The sequence below is a fragment of the Lissotriton helveticus genome, chromosome 1_1 (genome assembly GCF_964261635.1).
Source record: "Lissotriton helveticus chromosome 1_1, aLisHel1.1, whole genome shotgun sequence".
Classification (NCBI taxonomy): domain Eukaryota; kingdom Metazoa; phylum Chordata; class Amphibia; order Caudata; family Salamandridae; genus Lissotriton; species Lissotriton helveticus.
Genome location: NC_136057.1, coordinates 1,370,974,796 through 1,370,991,304, shown reverse-complemented (window position 1 = coordinate 1,370,991,304; position 16,509 = coordinate 1,370,974,796).

The following is a 16,509-nucleotide window of genomic DNA, read 5'->3' as shown; positions in this document are numbered from 1 at the left end:
CGCATCCTCTTGACTCGTTGATTGCAGGCAGTAATGTCTCGTGAACGTGTGGACATTCTTCCATGTCGCTGCACGGAAGATATTTTCCAGCGTCACTCCTGCAAACAACGCTGTAGACGCTGCCACAGATCTTGTGGAGTGAGCCTTGACCTTTCTCAACAGTGGTCTGTTCGATTTGATATGACAGAAATGGATTGCGGAAGCTATCCACCTGGAAATTGTGGCTTTTGAGACTGCTGCACCCAGCGTGATTTGACCGTAAGCCACAAACAATTGATCAGATTTCCTGAAGGTTTTTGTCCGTTGCAGGTAGAATTTTAAACATCGTTTGATGTCCAAAGAATGTAGTGTTCTTTCCGCCGGTGTAGTAGGATACTGAAAGAAAGCTCTCAACTTCACTGGTTCATTTAAATGGAACTGTGAGGGTACTTTCGGTATGAATGTTGGATTAGTTTGAAGAGTGACATAATCCTTAGAGAAATGCAGGAAAGGTTCTTTAATAGTGAATGCCTGAATTTCACTTACTCTTCTGGCAGACGTTAAGGCTAGAAGTAGGGCAACCTTCCACGTGAGATACTTGATGTCGGCTTTATGAATGGGTTCGAATGGATTCATCAGTTGTGAGAGAACCATATTGAGTTCCCATTCTGGTGGAGGAGGCTTAACCGTAGGATAAGCTCAGAAAAGACCTCTCATGAAGTGTTTGATTAGAGAGGACGAACACAGTATGGGAATGTTGGCAACTTTCCTGAACCTGGATAGAGCCGCTAGATGGACTTTTATTGATGAAAAAGAGAGCCCAGAGCGAGCTAGATGCAGTAGATAAGGAAGAATTTTCTCTGCAGGAGCTTCTATTGGGTGTATACTGTTAGAGTCACACCAAAGGCTAAAGCTCTTCCATTTAAGACGATACGTCTTCAATGTGCTTTGTGCTCATGATTTTTGTAAGATGTCACTGCAGTCCTAAGGAATATGAAGGTTTTGAAATTCTAAGAAATCAGGAGCCATGCGTGTAATTTTAGAGATTGAGGGTCTGGGTGAAGTATCTGTCCCTCGTTCCGCAACAGCAGTGTTGGAGTTGGAAGAAGACGGATTGCACGGTCCTGGGATAGCAACATAAGTTCTTGGAACTAGTACTGGCGCGGCCACCGGGGAGCAATCAGGATGAGACGGCAGCCCTCCAGTTTCATCTTGCGCAACACTCTTGGTATCAACGGGATCAGGGGAAAAGCGTAAGCACAAATCCCTGACCATCGCATGGACAGGGCATTCCCTCGTGACCCCTGTTGAGGGTATCGTCTGGCGTAATACCGGCATTTCTTATTTTTCTTTGTTGCAAACAAATCCAAAGTCGGTTTGCCACAAGCCTGGAAAACTCGGTTTACTTGAACGTGGTCCAATTCCCACTCGTGGCATTTTGATAGGGACCTGCTGAGTTTGTCTGCTATGGTATTGTGGAGGCTTCTGACATGATCTGCTTTGAGAGTTATGTTGTGAAGTGTTAGCCATTCCCATAACTCCTGAGCTTTCTTTGACAACGTTGCCAACCTTGTCCCTCCTTGTTTGTTCACATAGAACATGCTGGTGGTATTGTTGGTAACTAAGACCTAAGATCCTGCAATCCTTGGAAGGAACGCTTGCAAGGATAGGAAGATTGCCCGCAGTTCCAGACTGTTGATGTGACGTTGTCTGTACTTCTGAGACCATTTGCCTTGTACCTGTAAATCTTGGAGATAACCTCCCCATCCCTCCATGGACGCATCCGTTGTCAAAACGAAGTCTGGAGGGTTCTGTAGGAACGGGAGTCCTTGTGTTAGATTGGGTAGCAGTGACCACCATTGAAGAGCATCCACCATTCGTAGAGTGACTTTGATGATGTCGTCGAAGCAACCTGTCGCTTGTTTCCACTGAAGATGTAGTTCCTCCTGTAAAGGTCTCATTTTCAGGCGCACCAAGGGGATGAGATTTATGGCCGAAGAACACATTCCCAGGAGAGAAGCGAACAGGCGAACAGAAAGTGACTTTCTTTTTGAAACCTGACGTGTCAATTTCTGGTAGCGAAGCAGTCTTTCTTGAGATAAGAATGCCTTGCATTGTATTGTGTCTAGACGTGCTCCCGGGAACGACAGTATCTGCTTTGGATGCAACTGGGATTTGCTTCTGTTCACAGTTAGTCCCAGAGATGCAAAGAGATTGCGACATGTTGAAATGGCATTCCTTACATTTAGCTTTGAAGGACCTTTGATTAACCAATCGTCCAAGTACGGGAAGACCTGGATTCCCCAAGAACGCAACGTTGCCGCTACTGGGGCCAGGCACTTTGTGAAGATCCTTGGAGCCCATTTGAGCCCAAACGGGAACACTATGAACTCATAATGGGCGCCAGCCACAGTGAATCGGAGATACTTTCGATGTTTCGGATGAATCGGGATATGGAAGTATGAGTCTTCCATGTCTAAGGAAGCCATAAAATCTCCCTCGTTCAGGCAGCTCAGAAGGTCCGACAGGGTGACCATACAAAAACCCTGTTTCTTGAGGAACCTGTTGAGGTTGCGAAGGTCCACAGTTTGTCGCCATTCCCCTGATTTTTTTTTGATGAGGAAAAAACGGGAGTAGAAACCTGTCCGTTTCTGAAGAACTGGGACCTTCTCTATAGCGTTCTTGAGGAACATTGAATAAGCTGCCTTGCACAATAAATGAAGACGAGGGGGAGGGGGTCCCTTGGGCGGAGTCGTTCGTGGCTGGTTGACAAATTCTAGGGTGTGTCCATGCTTTACAAGGTCTAGCACCCAGCGGTCGGAGGTAATTTTTTGCCATTGATCCAGGTAAAAAGGTATTTTGGCACCCACAGGGAGGGAGGGAAATGTGATTGGCGCCCGGCTGAATTCACTTGTTTCTATGAGAGTCTGGCCCTTGATTGTTGGAGCGTTTTCGGCCTCCTTGGCGAGAGAAACCAGCCGTATTGGATTGGCGGTACGATGATTGATAAGATTGCTGATATTGAGGTGGATATTGCCTGCTCTGTTGATGTTAACTTCCTCTAGAGGAATAGCCACGCCCTCTAGCACCTCTGAATGTTCCCCGTTTGTACTGTAGGGAACCCAAAGATCGTGCAGTATCAGTATCTGTTTTGATTGCTTGGAGGGCTTGTCCGACCACATTTGGCGATCATAACGCCTTATGATCGCTAATGAATTTGCTGCCCTGATGGAGGCAGCAGCCATGGTTGAGAACTTTTTACCAATGATGTCAAGACGACGTCCCTCTTTGTCTGGTGGTGCTGTGATTGGTGTGGCTGGTATTTTAGACCTTTGTAGGGTGGCCTGTGAAATGACTGAATCCGGCCTGGGGTGACCAATGAGGCAGGATGGGCGGTCAATCGGAGCACAATATTTGTTATCAATCCTTGGAAGCACTGCAGGCACGGATGCAGGATTCTTCATAATTTTTATGCCCTCAGTCCATATGTAATTATTATAGGAATTGCCCTGGTAACTTTGTTTCCTCCACAATTTCAAAGAGGAGGCTAGGAATCAGTTTGTTCCACAGTCACTGGAAGCTGAAATCTAGTAGCAGCTTGCTGCATGAGGTTATGGAATCCACCTATATCTTCTGGAGGTGACTCTGATGGTTGTGGAGTTGGTGGAGACGGCATGGGGATAATATATGAATATATGATAATATATGAATCCCACGGATCCAAGTGAGGATTCTCTGGCAGCTCAACTTTTTTATCCGAGGAAGTGTTCGGAGTTCGAGCAGGCTGTACAGGCTGGGGCGGTTGAGGAGGTTCTGTAACTGGAGACATTGGTGCTGGAACCTCCGGCTGAGGTACAGGATCTGAACTACTACAGGCTGGGGTGGTGGAATGACTTGCTGTGGTGGGAAGCGCTGCCTATAATCAGTTAGCATGGCCTGCAAGTCCTGAATGAGGGTAGGAGGTAGATGGCTGGACTCTGAAATCCTAGAATGCCCCTGGTATCCTGTGTGGTGAGGAACAACAATGTCCTCCTGTAGTGGTGTTCCTTGTAGTCCTCATCTTCCTCGTCTTCTTGACATTTAATGTTCAGTTCTGAAGGATGACGAGCTATACCAAAAGCTCCTTCCTCGTCATCATAGTCATCAGCCTCCTCTTGGGCATATGTGCCGAGGAGGTGAGATGGAGTAAGTGGTGAGATATAAAAACACTCTTGTCTCTGGAAAGATTCAAGCTGGAAACCTTTCGAAGCAATAGGCGTTGAAAAAGTTTGCACCGCCCCTAAATACTTAGTAGAAGAAGGTTCCACTGCTGTAGATGGTATGGTCGTTGACGGGGGCTAAGAAGATATATTCACCGTCGATGGACTCTTCATTTAGTCGAGGCAGATGTCGGCGGAAGCATCGTCGACGGACTCGACGTCGATGGGGCAATCGTCGACAGACTTGACTTCTTCGCCGATTGGGGCACTCGTAGACGTCACAGTAGAGGTCTTCGTCGACGGCGGAAGCTTCGTCAACGGTACCTTCGTCAACCAGTGTTTAGACGGCTTCGTTGATAAGGCTTTCGTCGACAGATCATCGACGACGGTTTTCTTAGACACTATGAAAATCCTCGTCGACAGGATAGGAGAAGTAATAGAAGTGGTAGAAATTGTCGCCATCGACGAAGGAGGTGAAGATGTGACAGAGATACTCGACATAGGTAAAGCTGAAGAGACAGAACAGCTTTTACTCACGGTTTTGATGAATTGCTTTTTAGAGTCTTGAGAGCTGAAGCTTCTGTTGAATGAATAGGCCCAGAGGACTGAGAATGACCAGAAGTGGAGTGTGAGGATTTGAGATGCTTTCTCCCCTCACTTGACGAAATATCCTGAGATCTTGCTCTCTTGCTGGAGGTTGAAGCTCTATCATCATCTTCAGTTGAAGAAGATTTGAGCCACAACAGGACTCTAGCCTCCCTATCCCTTAGAGTTTTTGAAGGGAAGGTTCGGCAGATCTTACAATCTTTAGCTTCATGCTTGGGGAAGAGGCAATAGATACAGTCCTTATGTTGATCATCAACATGGACTCTCTTTTTGTCACATGTTCTGCAAGGTTTGAACAAGGCCTTCTTATCAGACATCATGAAGGAAAAAAACTGAGTAGCACTCAGGGAGACTCCCTTCCACACGACGTGCGGTGAAAATCTGAGGAGAACTGGCTCTGCAGAGAGTGTTCTAGAGGGTGCTGCTAGCTGATTGGTTGGGACAAAGACGTTGGTCTTTTTAGCATAATGATGTAGATAGGCTACTATTCAATTCAATTCATAATCTTTATTTCGGCACAATTAGAGCCAGAAAAGATATGCAATTTAACAATACATAATAATGTTAGCTAGCACCTGACATTAGCAATAAATTGACAGGAAATACAGTTGTGGAATATGATGTTGGAGGGAGATTGTTTGAACAGAAACTCATAAAATTTTTAAGTATTAAAAAAGAGAAACATGTAATACAATACTGCATCGTTATAAAGTTTGGAAAGTTTAAAAGATTTAAAAAAAGTGAACTAGGGAACAAAATAGATTTGGAATACAAATATATTCCCCAATATCTGGTTTACAATTTGAGACCATTCTTAATACAAACAAAATTTATAGATAGAAGAAATCTGCTAATACTAAATACAATCATTCTTCCAGTATCAGATTTAATAATTCTCAATGCCTCCTTGCATGATCTTATGCCTAGATGATTACATAGAGGCTTAATCCATTTTCTCCTAGATGTCGCATAGGCAATGCAGAAGAAAAGGATATGCTGATCATCCTCTCGGGAACCATCCTGACACATAGTACAAAGATCACTTAACGTTGTATCATTTTGCCCAGCTTTACCCTTCCTCGACCATCTTTCCAGGGTTGTATTGGTCATAAGATTCCCATACCTCAATTTCATGAATAGACTTTTAGCTAGAGGGGGTTCGATCTCATCAAGGAAGTTCTCAAAACAAGAGTTATCCTTGAAGATCAGAAAGTTATTGATTAGTGTTCTGCCTCTGTGCTCGGTAGTCACGGTGTGTTCGTTATGGGCCCAGAAGACAGATTTCAACAGTTTTTTTGAATTTTTGGGTAGATTTTCCGGGTCTTCCCAAAAGTGAGGTAAGCCAATTTTCCTAAACCATGAGCGAACATGTTTGAGCCAAGCATTAGAATTAAACGCATCCAGGCTCATTACTTCTTTTAACCCATTCCTGTAGTCTATGAGTTCTGGTGTAGACCAAAGTCTCACCCAAAATGTTAATGGCCGTAGGATTGCATAGTGGTCCGTTCGTTTAACGTTAAGGTCCAAGATTAGTGGTACTAAAGGAGTGCCGGTTGGCATCTTAACAAGACTTCTCAAAAACTTGTTTTCATTAGTTGAGAAGGCATTCTTGGACATTGGCCCCTCAAATTTCAGCCCCGTATAGTGTTGCTGACTGCACCTTAAACTTGAATATCTCCAATGCAGGGGAGACAGCTTTACATGTGCTTGCACCATGTTTTTTTAGAATAGGTGTAGTATTCTGTGTGAATGTCAGTTTGCTTTTCTCTATTTGGGGCTTCCATGAGAATTTGGAATCTAGGGAGACCCCCAAGTAAGAAAAGTTCTGAAAAAATTCTAATTTTTGTCCGTTAAGTACCAAATTCCCCTTTTGAGATTTGTGGGGACTTAGGGCCATGCATTTGTTTTTTTTGCATTTATCTCTAAACCCTGTTTGTTGCAATACTGGTGAAATGAGTGCAGGAGTGCCTGAAGACCTCTGGGAGTTTGTGAGATTAGTATGGTATCATCCGCGAATAATAACGCGGATACCCTCTCACCATTCAGTTTGGGGGAGTCACTGTCATCACACCTTGCTAAATGGGTAGGGATGTCATTCACAAACAGTGAGAAAAGCGTGCGGGCCAGCACGCAGCCCTGACGAACCCCACGCTCAATTGGTATATTCTGTGATAATTCCCCATTGGGTCCCCATCGTACTTTCGCAAAGTTCTTCGCATGCAGCCGTATTAACTGGTGCAACAAACATGGAGGTAGCCCTAATGAATGGAGGCATTCCCAAAGGAGATCTCGTGACACCAAGTCGAATGCCGCTCTGAGATCTACAAACGCGACGTAGAGATGCCCCTTTCTAATGAGGACATACTTCCAATAAAGGCAGCAGAATCTAAAAACTTGGTCTACTGTGCTTACTCTGTTCCTAAACCCTGCCTGGAACTTAGTAAGTACTGAATTGTCTTCCATCCACAGGTTCACTCTAGTTAAAATGTGCCTGGAATACATTTTTTGCAAAATATCCAGCAAGCTAATAGGGCGATAATTGGATGGATCAAAACGATCACCCTTTTTAAAAATTAAAACAATCTCAGCACCCCTCCAACTGTTTGGAAAATCAGCCCCAGACGCCAAGGCATAGATAGGCTACTAAGTTTTGGGCCTCAGGCCTTTTTCCTTAGGGGCTACCACTGTTATTTACCTTTGGCACTACTATTTTATTTACCGTGGGACTCCCGCCTCGGCAACGGGGAATGATTCAGGCATGTGAATCTATGAAAGATACCCCAATACTGGATAATGTACATTTAAGTTATCTTCTGGATGGTTGACATGTAGGCTGGTGAGAGGATATGGATGTACTGTTGACATGTCAGATGCTTACCCAAATATATGGCTTGAGACTTTTTGAGTGCAGGAAGGTGCTAAGGGTTGGCCCAATATGAAATTATGGTGTAGTGGTCATATGCAGGTTCTGGAAGCTCTCATTGATTAAGTTGTGGTTGACTTATGTCAATATATGCGATTAGGGAAATCTGTGCATCATGGGATGTAGGGTGTATTAACACCCTGTATGTTTTGTTTGGTGTTGGGCTCTCCTCTACGGATGGGTCACCCATAGCAGTTATTTTCATTAAAATGCAAGTTTCACACTTAAAGATGTGTGCCTCCCATAGCACTAATTTTCATTAAGTTGCAAGAGGGCACCTTGACGTTTGGATGCCTCCTCCCTGTGGACATTAAGGGTCACGGATTGCACCCTGCTTCTGTTCTCCTACACACGCCTACCTACTCATGAAAAGTTGAGCCTTCAGTTTCAATGAGATGTGAAACGGCACTTGTTGCTCCTCCCATTAATGCATCCTACAGTTCCTGACTTCAGGTTATGTGAAGGTGTTTAAATATTAGGTTTAAAGGGCTTAGCAACTGTGATTTTTTTTGGGGGGAGGGGTGTAACAGGGAACCAAGGTTCTGCAAAAATAAACCGGTGGAACTCCACTACCCCTATCACTAGTTCTTTAGCCAAGAAGGAAACTATGGCCAAGGAGCAAGTCTTTGTTGATATGCTCTTAAAAGCCAGACAGCAGGCAAGGGAACGTGATCTTGGCAGACAGCTTGTCGTAGATGCTCCTTCTAAAATGTATGAGACCCCATCTTTACGAGAAGCTCTTGAACAGGCTTTATGCAACACTTTTCAATATTATTGCAAAGTCTTTTAAAATAGTGTGGATTTTGTGTGTGACAGTCTTTTGCAGAATATAGTAGTTTCCCATTATGCATTTTCTCCTGGTAATTGATAGAAGATACGTGGGCCACTTTTCAACACTTCTCCCACTCAACTGGTGAATTGGTACAAATATTTGCTTGCCTGAGAGACTATAATTTTAAAAGACTTTGTGATTATATTAAAGCCCAATTTAATTGCAGAATACATGAAAAGGCATAAATGCAGATATTTGCATTATGGTGAATAAAACAAAGGCAAAACACAAAGATGCAATTAGCCAGCCTAATAGAGGACAACCTTTCATAGAACGTTTGATGAAAATCCTTTTTACTAGTCTTTCCTAATGTCTACATTAGCACCAAAATCCTTCCAAAAAGAAGTGCTTCTGAAATGGCACACATGAATTCCTCCTCATCATATTTATATTTTTCCATTTTGTCACCCGCCTGTAGCCATTGCCAGTCTTTGTTGATATGCTCTTAAAAGCCAGACAGCCGGCAAAGGAACGTGTTCTTGACAGACAGCTTGTCGTAGATGCTCCTTCTAAAATGTAGGAGGCCCTATCTTTACGAGAAGCTCTTGAACAGGCTTTATACAAAACTTTTCAATGTTATTTTCAGAAAAATAAACTTCCTGATCTATAGTGTAGGGTGGAATAGAAAAACAAGTTACTTGCCTTCGGTAACGCCTTTTATTGTCCAGAAACTTTAATAGCATTTTCCTTGCATGTCGACAGGTGGTGTTGTGCGACTCCTCATCAGTGCCACTACAAGACCACCATTTTCGCGTGCTGACATCAATTTCTTTCGGATCTCTGTCTGCGCCGTTGGGAGCGGAGCCAATGGAACCTGAAATGCAGTGCAAAGATGTTTCAGATTTGGGATCTTATTAATGGATTGTAATTGTCCATTACACATAAAGGTAAGGAGGATGGTGGGTCAGTGAGGAATCTGAAGAGTCTCTACCATAAAAAGTGTTGCTGAAGGTAACTTGGTCTTCTCATAGACTTCTAACTGCAGATTTCTCACCTGGCGAATAGATACTAAAGCAATACTCCAGAAGGTGGTTGGTTTGTGGGATGACAGACTAGGATATTCTGCTGGACAGATTGGGTGAAGTGCCCTTGCTTGCGAACCTGGTTGTCCAGGCAGTAGTGCTTCGTGAGCGTGTGAACGGATGCCTATGTAGCGGCTCATGGCTGGCACAATGCACACCAGCACAGTAGTAGCAGCCTTTACTCTGGTGGAGTGAGCACATAATTCTACTATGGCTGGTACTGCGTTACCTCTTAGCATTTCTTTATGCATAGAACAGCTAATCGCAAGATGGCCCTCTTCTACGCCGCATTTCTCTTTTTACTGCAGAGGAGCCAACGGAAAGTTGGTCATCTTGCTGGTATTGTCTGGTGCGATCAATGGAGAAACTAGGAGCCCTATTAAGGTCAAATCGGGGGAGTTGTGGAGTACAGAATGCTTGCAGAGAACTAGGTTGCTGTATGTGGAAGGGGAAAACCACCTTTGGTAGAAAAGCTGCCTTCGTCCAGAGAACCACTTTGTTCGGAAAGCACAAAGTGCATGGTTGTTGAACACACAATGCCTGGAGTTCACTCACTCGCACATGTGATTGCAACAAAGAGCACAGGCTTGATGGTTAAGAGGCACAAGAGGAAACTGTGCATGGGTTTGAAGGGAGTACACATCAAACAAGTGAGAACCAAATTAAAGTATTATTGAAGCATCACAAAAGGGGTTGGTGGAAGGAGGAAATCCATGTGCTTGGGAGCAAACCAGTGTTGTCTTGCCACTTGCCTATTCACTGAGGGGGCAAAATCCCGGTTTCGCCCAGATACCCACCAGGATGTCAATGAGGGCTTCTTTAAATAGCAATAAAGGATCTAGGTTGGTCTGAGCTGGGTTCAGAACCTCAGTGAGGACATTTGTTTTGACCTCTTGCATGAGCAGGTTGAGCTTGAAATTGGCTGACCTCCTGATCACCGTGGCAGAGTCTTCTATAGCCAATGCCTGGTTTGAGGAGGATACCCAATGTCTGGTGAGGAATCCAGCTCACTAGCATCCTGAAGGTCTTAAAATGGGTTACGTTCCAAATACAAGTCATCCTCGTAATCACTATCATCATCATATTGATGAGATATGTCTGTGTTGGATTGTGCATACTGCTGTGGTCTAGGGGCAGAGCTTCGGATTACAACATTTTCAGTTCCGTGTCCGGCGTCAGTGACAGGTATCGAGGCCTGAGCCGGTGGCACCACTGTGCAGAAAGAGGCATTATATGTTGTGCCAAGGCTGGAGCAGGAGGCACTGAGCCTGAGGAAGGGACCGACCTTGGGGAGAGGCTGAGTAGCCGGGGTCAGCATCTGGGACAGATCAGACAGCATGGCCCGAAAGGCAACTACCTCGGATCCTTAGGCCCGAAGGCACTCCAGCGAGAACCAGTGAGGTACATAATATTTTTCTGCAGCCTCTCTAAGCTGACTGAGTTTGTCTCCTTTTAAAGTCTGCTCAAGAGGCAGTTGAAGTGGGAATGCTGCTGATGTCCATTCGACAGAAAGGCTCCAAGGCTTAGAGATACCTGTGGTGTTATGCAAGGAGTGTGGAGAGTGGGAGGACAGAGGACACCCATGTTTTGACTTCTTGTGATTTTTGAGGATCTCTTTGACTTACCTGAACCCAACCACTTAGATTGTGAACCCTCATTCCAGCGGCTTCAGGAACGAGAGCGCCCGTGCAATCGACCCTTCCCGATTCTTCCGACGGATTTGAGCAAGGGCTAACTTGGCTTTGTTGCAACGGATGGCTTTGTGATACATCTGCATGCAGCAAGAATACAACTATGAGTCGACAGAGATGCGGCGGCACCAGGGGAAGACATCCTGGGTATCAATAACCAACATCTGTTTCTGACAGTCTGGACACTGCTTGAAACAAAGTCGTTTCATAGCCCATATCTGCACATTTTAATTAGAAACACATTTCCTCAGGGAAATAAATGTTTGTCAAAAGACACCACTGCTAGCTCCAGATCCACGTCGGTAGGTGCGGAAAGGAAGGCACTGAAGTCACTGTGGAGGTGATGGTCTTATAGTCGCCCGAAGTCACATACTTTTCAGACAGACTCAACGATGAACTGCATGATGTCACAAGTGAGGGAATTGCAATTAAAGTTTCCGGATACAATCTGGCGGTTAGGTAAATTCACAAGTTGAGGAATCTGCAGTTAGAAGTCTTTATCAGAAGTATGTGAATTACCTTACACATTCAAGTTGCTGTACTTTTCTACAAGTGATTCACAGCATGAATATGCAACTTGAGCTAGAAACACGTTTTCAACTAAGAAGAAAAAAGTTATACTGTAAATGCCTATAAAAGAAATAAGCGGAAATGAAACATGCGACACCTTAATGAACAAAGACAATGCAAGTAAAACAAGCATTGGCATAGCCAATAGGTGTTGCATTTGAGAATTTGTGTTTAGCCATGCAGCACATTATTCTGGGTGCTGTGCCACCAGGAATTGAACATCTATACAATGAATACACACTGGGTCATGCAGTCTAATTCAAGAATACATGCTTGCCCCAGGAAACATTTATACAGACAGTCCAAGGTTTTTTAACGCACCGACAAATACAAGTGCGTTGATGCAAGTCAACAGTACTAGAACACACTGTGTTAAACTGCATCACTAGTCAGGTGAAAACATTAATCACAAGGGCTGCATCTATATGGTTAGGGACTGGGCTTACTTCCAATTAATCTGTGGTGAAAGTTAATGGCAGTATTTAACTAAACAAATGCGTACCTAAGTAATATCTGATTGAAAAAAATATGTGCTTTCATATGAACTGTATCAATTACTTTGAGAGTTTCCATGTACAAAGCTACAAATATATTCAGCCATTTTGGAGCGTGTGCATCAATATTGCAACTAAGAACATCATATGTATGAGGCAAGTAAGTCATCATGTCATGACTGAATCCCACAGGGCCAACATCATGCCTTAAGGAAGTGAGCTAAATGTGTGGTTCTGTAGATATGTGTTTACGAGGGCACATGTTTCATCTCATTCTGAATGCCATGCAGAGAAAAAAAATGCACAGGACATTGCATGCATGCCGACATGTGTAGATACGAGAAAGGTAGATTTAGAAAAAATAAATGGGGGAATTTATTTCCCCATTTACGTGCATTGAAGAGGAGGTAATTTTTTTTTTTTTTTCAAAACCGTATTTATTAAAAGTTCAAGCAAATCAAGTGTACAGCCCTCCAAGAGCAGGAGAACACGTCAGTATGCAAATGACAGTATAATATACGCATAGCTCAAACTTTTGACTAGCCCCAACCCACCCCATTATCCCCCCCACAACAGCAACAGTCCCAACTACCCACCCCTTATCCCGCCCTAACCCGAAGCATGTGATCACAATCAGCTGCAGTATACAAAAGGAAAACACTAAGTGTCTTGGAGCCATCCAGGCCCCGAGGTCTCAATCATCGGACAGATCAACGTCCGTTTCAGCAGGAGGTTCCAAGGTCAGGTCTCTATAGTCCGCCCACCGCTTCCAGATCTTGTAATGTTTCCGAGGGCAGCCCCTGGCTTCAAACACTGGCAATTCCAGCCCCATGAGGAAGTCTAAGCCCGCCTTCCAGGCGCTAAGCGGGGGGGCGCGGTCACTCTTCCAGGCCCTCGCCAGATCCCTCTTGGCCACAACAAGGCCTAGCAGAAGGAGATGGCGCTTATAAATGTTACCACCCACCTGATCCAGGACATGGAGAAGACCCAACCTAGGTGTACGAGGAAGCTCCCATCCCAGCACCTCCGACAGGCAGTGCCACACCCCACCCCAGAACCGGGCCAGGCCCACACAAGACCACACAGTATGCACCAAGGTGCCTCTCTCAGCCCCACAGCGCAGGCAATCTGGGGAAGCAATAAGGCCCGCCCTCCACAGTCTCTCTCTGGTGTAATAGGCCCGATGCAAGTATTTATATTGTATGAATCGCAACCGCACTGCTATAGCCGTGCCCCGGGGGGACTCCAGCGCCTCCCTCCAGTCATCCTCATCCAACGGACCAACATCCACCTCCCAAGAGGCCTTCAACGACACCAGGGAAGAGGAGCAGTGAGTGACCAGTGTTTGGTAGATTTTTGAGACTTTTTTATCCCCCAGGTCTCCCATGAAAAGCTTAGCCTCCACGGGGCTAAAGTCCGGAAGCTGGTCCAGCTCCACCAGACTCGGCGCCAGAGCGTGACGAAGCTGTAGATACTTAAAAAACTGGGTCTTGGGCATCGCAAACTCAGCGCTAAGCGCTTCAAAGGATTTAAGGGTAGTCCCGGTAAGATATTGACCAAGCGACGAGATCCCTATGGAATCCCAGCCACCAAATCCTTGCAAGGAGGCCAGTGCAGGGAGCCGCCCGTTGTTCCACAGCGGAGTTTCGGCCGTCAGTCGTCCCCACCAGCCCATTCGTCGCAGTGCCTGCCTCCAGATCAGGAAGACCACTTGGGTCACATGCGGCAGCGACTTCCGCCGCCCTGCCGAATACAAGAGTGTATGGAGCGAGGCATCTCCCATCAGAAAGTGTTCTAGGGCATACGCCGGATCGTCACGGCCACCGTACCACCACTCGTTTAAGACCAGCAAATGAGAGGCTTGATAGTACGACAATATGTCGGACGTCGCAAGACCTCCACAGTACGTGGACAAAAAGCAGGTCCGCAGTGCCACCCTAGAAGCACCCCCAGCCCACAGAAACCGGCCCAACAAGGAGTTCACCCGCCGGAACCACTGCGGGTCTACCCTGTACGGATGATTTTGCAGCTGGTATAGTAGCCTAGGGAGGGCCACCATCTTAAAAATAGCAGATCTGCCATAGATATTAAGAGGCATGCGCGACCACGCTTTGACGTCGGACTGAACCCTGTCCCACACCGGTTGTACGTTGCGCTCCCACGCAATAGCGGCAGACTCCGACAGAAAGACGCCCAAATATTTCAGGCCACCATCCGCTACCTGCAGGTCCGCTGCCCAAGGAGACACCCCGCGCCGGCCCCCCAGCATCCAGAGAGTCGATTTGCGTGGGTTAAGGTAGAGTCCCGAGACGTCCCCGAAAATGCGCATTATCTCCAAAATACGCGGGCCCGAACGATCGAGGTCCGTCAAAAAGAAAAGAACGTCATCCGCATACAGTGCGATTCTGTCCGTGAGGCTCGCACTCCATACAAAGCCGCGAAGCTGCGCGTCAATGCGCACCCAGGCCGCCAGCGGCTCCATGACGAGCGCAAAGAGATACGGGGACAGGGGGCACCCTTGCCGGGTTCCCCTAGCAATCGGGAATTTCTCCGAAATGGCTCCCGAGACACGTACCGAGGCTGTGATGTTGGTGTACAACAGTTTGACATACGAGACAAAAACTGGACCCAAGTTGAGGCGCGGTAACAGAGCAAAGAGGTATGTCCAGCTGACAGAGTCAAACGCTCTGTCGATGTCTGCCAGTAGGAGCGCCGCCCGCTCCCCAGTCGCCCCCATCGCACCCACCGCCACCTGTGCCCGTCTGATGTTGTGCCTTGTCGCTCTGCCCGGCATAAACCCCGCCTGATCCGGGTGGACCAGATCTGCGACATACGGGAGAAGACGATTCGCCAACGCCTTAGCCAACAATTTAGCCTCAAAATTAATGAGCGATATCGGGCGATATGACTCGTGTCTGTCAGGGGGCCTGCCCGGTTTCAGGAACACCACTATTTCAGCCTGACACCAGTCTACCGGCAAGCAACCACCCTCCCGAGCCGCTTCCAACGCCCGTCGATAGTGTGGTCCCAACTGCAAATGAAATTGTTTGTAGAATTCACTGGGGAAGCCACTCGGTCCAGGCGCCTTACCCGTGTTAAGTTGTCCTAGCGCGTCGCCCAGTTCCTCCGCCGACAAGGGAAGGTCCAGAGCTGTCCTGGCCTCATCCGATATCACCCGGGGGGGGAGGTCAGCTATAAATTTGTCAATTGCCTCCGGTGGGAGACAATCCCGCGAACCGTATTGTACCTCATAATAGTCGGCAAAACTCGCCGCAAGCGCAGCCGGGTCCGTCATGGCAATCCCCTCCCCATCTGTAAGGCCTGGCAGAGAGATCGGCTGTAGAGTTTGCTGACACAATCGGTGGAGCATAGAGCATGACTTGTCGCCCCACTGGTATACCCTACTCCGCGTGGCCAGCCAGGCCTGTCGAGCCTCGTCCAGTAGGATCGAAGCATAGGAACGCTGAGCCTGGAGAAGCAGCCTGAGCGCCACATCGCCTGCATCTCCACCACACTGCCCCTCCAGAGCCCGCACCGTAGCCGCAGCCGCCACAATGGCCTCTTGACGCTTCCGACGGGCGGCAGCACACCAGGCGATGTCCACGCCCCGCAGCGTAGGTTTCATGGCCTCCCAGACCGTCACGCTGTCCATGCCTTCGGTCAAATTCTCCCGCCAATACTGGGCTATCGCTACGCGCATGTGAGTCGTATATTCTGCCCGCTGGAGATGCCACGAAGACATCCGCCAACGGAACGGCTGATGGGGTTTACAGAGCGCAATCCGCACTGCGACCGGGGAATGGTCCGACAGACCTCGAGGCTGAATCACGGCCTGCTTCACCCTATCGAGGAAGGCCCCGGGTACAAACACACAGTCTAACCGGGAGAAGGAGCCATGCACTGCTGACACATATGTGTATTCACGCGTCCCGGCATGCAGATGTCGCCATGCATCCACCCAACCTAGCCCATCGCTTAACGCTTTCAGACGTGTAGGGGTAGGCGCCCCGGCGGCCACCTGCATTCTCTGCCTGTCCAGACTCACATCCACCACATCATTCCAGTCACCCCCTATCACAGCCAGGCAGTCTGGGATATCGGCCCACAAATCAAACAGGCGCTCCGCCAGAGACCACTGCAGGGGAGGGGGAGCATACACACTGCCGAACACCACAGGTTCCACCCCAATCATG